Raw genomic sequence first — 3410 nt, forward strand, 5'->3', positions numbered from 1 at the left:
GTTGCTGAACAAATATTTAGCCTCAAACTTGACCTCCCGTACAAAATAGTGATTCGGTAGCCGATTTTCAAAGCGAAAAAGCCCGTACGTCTACAAGGACTACAAAGTCAGCAGTGGTTTTGTATTTTTATTGACGTCTTTTTTATACAAAATCCATATGCTGACACTAATATTTTTTATACAGTTAGAACGAAAACGTGAAAAACGTGAAACATTCCGAACAGTTTTGGCCGTTTTTTTTTCTGTTTTGGCCTCGGTTCGCTGATCATCGCTCCAAATTTGGCGCTCGGAGTGCGCTTAAAGTTCCCTGATATGTCGCATCATTCTGGGCGATGCACAATAGAAGTAAAGTTAGGTTTAAGTAAGCACTTTCTGCACTTTTCACAAACATGCGAACTCTTAAGTTCAAAAGCTGCCTTCACAATTGCGTTTTTCGCTGCCGTCATCATAACTAATATCCCAAGCAACGAACCTTGAAACACAGAAACACCCAAAACGGATCGAAATCCACCAATGACAAATCCCATACATGACCTTTTGAACCCGTTGAAGTAAAGTTTTGTTTTCTAGGAGGTCCGCTAAGGTGATTGACGGCAGCGAAAAACGTAATCATCAATTGGCTTTTGAATTTCATGATTCGCGTGTTTTTGAAAAGCGCAGTAATTCAAGTCACTTGCAAATCTTATGTCGCTCTGTAGAAAACATGCTCCACGCTTGTTGACAAAGTACATTACTTGATGTACAAGCTGTCAAGCTGTGCTCTGTCACGGAAAAATTACTTGCCTAGTCCCTAGGCCTCATTATTGAGCGCGGCCGATGAGTTTCGGGTCACGAGGTCTTAGCGAGTTGTCTCGGATACGCCATCGAAATGCATTGGTCGAGAAGGCCTGGGAAGACGCAGTGCAGGGACTAGGTGAGGTAAAATACTACCACTAAAGCTACAACCATGAAGCCTTTGCGCTGGAAAAAAAATGTAGTTTCGTATTTATTTCTTGGTCACCTTGAACTCAAAAAGTTCTGACCCTAGAAGACATGCTGACGTTTTTTTTTTTTTTTTTTTTACGAGAACTTAGTAGCAGCACAGAGAAGAAAGAAGCGATGTATTCTTCTATGTTTCTCTAGAATGGCTCAACAACGCGCTTTTCGGCAAAGAAATGGCAGTAGGGTTTGGGCTTGGCCTCTTCCGCAATGCTCTTAGCTATATAACCAAGACATGGATCCACTTGTGAATGCTTATCTGTCCGTTCATTAGAATCGTGGAACCACTGCACGTGCACACCGTGCACATGCTTTCCGTTTCTCATTGGTCAAGTGTGTTCTCAAGTGTAATATAATAATAATAATAATAATAATAATAATAATAATAATAATAATAATAATAATAATAATAATAATAATAATAATAATTATAATAGTCTTTATTTCCACACAAGATAAAAAATACATATCTTATGTTACAATACTTGAGTAAAAGGTATATATATCTAAGTTATTTACAAAAAAAAACAAAACAAAACAAAATACGCTCACATAGCTAAATTGTATTTAAAAATTAAGCGATTAATGTAAGAGTTCTTGAATCTATCTGTATTAACTTTCAGATACTGACTTGTTTGATTCCTTAAATTGTAAGTCGATACTTTCTTCTTAGGTAATAGTCCCCTTAGAGGGTGTCGGTCTATGCCAGATACCTTACGAAATACTTTTCTACATTCTGTGGTATAGCTAGACCATACTTGGCGGCAAACGTCGGCTTCTTTGAACTACGAACGTTTCCATGGTCACCTGGTGAAATTGAAGTATACGTGCATTCTCTAGTGTGAAGCCAACGACTGACCCTAGAAGTCGTAACCTGTAAATTTGTGCTACTGAAGAGACCTATAACTTTGCGAAAGGGTGTGGTGGGGAGGGGGGTTTCGATGATGTATACGTATTTTGGAAGAATTCTACTACTGTGATCGAACTTGATGCATAGTCATTATTTTTTTTCTGTAATTATGCGACTGGTAGAATTTTTTCATTTCAGGTGTGTTTGCAGGATATATTTTTTTCTTAATCATTTAACCCCTCCCTCTAAAGATAAACTGATGCCGAAGGCTCCTAAAGTAAAGAAGGGGTTTGAAGAAATTCTTTCTCTGGCTTAGAGTTCATGGTATTAGTTTAAATTTGATTGCGTTTATTATAAGTATATAAACGGAGGCTTCGCTTTTAGCCCTGGCTAAATCCATATATTAGAATGTTAATATATAGAACGTTTGGGCTATTGGATATATTGAAAAAACAACAAAACAAAACAATCTAGACTCCTCTGCCCTGCTCCCTCAAACATAGGTAGTTGTATGATTGTTCTTATGATTAACCCTCTAAGCAATAGAACAACGGGGACAAAAGTTATTGTCCTTACTGTCTGCACTTGTTAGTAGCACTTTTGAAAACAACCTTTGCAACGTAAATAAATATGTAATGTAATGTAATGTAATATAATGTCGTGGATTACATAGAGGACAACAGGGCACGCTCTCTTTACATTATTTGTCAACATGTTAACCGTAAGCTCGGACGTCAGCATACAAGGGCGCCGGTGGCAGCCGCTATCAGTCCATTTATTAGCTTACCAACCCACCCATAGCTTATGATATGAATGGTGCGTGAAACGTCCAAGGTAGACCACACCTGACGGAAACTTCCCCTACTCTAGGTGGGTTCACGGCCACGGTGGGTTCTTTCACGCCCCCTTGAATTTAACTAAATAAAGTAGGATGAAGGAGACAAGGCCAACGGCTTAACGTCACCTCCCAATGACGCGTCATCTGTGCTAAGACAATTTCTCGAATCACAGCCAGAATGATGTGACTAGTTTTTTTAAAGACTCTGGTTGTTGGTCCGGCCAGGGTTTGAACCCACGACCTCCCGCTCGGCAGACCGGCGCTCTCCCAACTGAGCTAACCTGGCGGCGGTAATGTCAGTGCAGTAACAATATTTCCGTCCAAACATTTAATTACTTAGGTCCTCAGAGATCCAACATTAAGTGATGGGTGGGAATACGCACGCTCTCTTCATGCGGGTTTTCATCCTGCAGAGAAAAGCAACGATAGGGTACGACGAAAAAGATTACTTCGCGAGATTAAGAAGAAAGATGGCAGCATCAAATATCCCATATTTAAAGTCACTATACCTTTCAAAGAAAAGGTAACAAATCTTCTTTATTTGTGTAGAACCCGCTTACATTATAAAATGTGTTATTAATTACCTGGGAAAACAAGGCCCAGCCGAGTTCGAACGAAGCGTTTGATTACCTTTTTTTTTTCGAAACACGTTTACACGACAAACAATAATTAATTATAATTGCCAACCATGTGATACATGTACCTTTCTAATTATCTATTATTTGTTTTTCTTTTGAACTTATC

Source organism: Porites lutea, chromosome 4 (assembly GCF_958299795.1).
Source record: "Porites lutea chromosome 4, jaPorLute2.1, whole genome shotgun sequence".
Classification (NCBI taxonomy): domain Eukaryota; kingdom Metazoa; phylum Cnidaria; class Anthozoa; order Scleractinia; family Poritidae; genus Porites; species Porites lutea.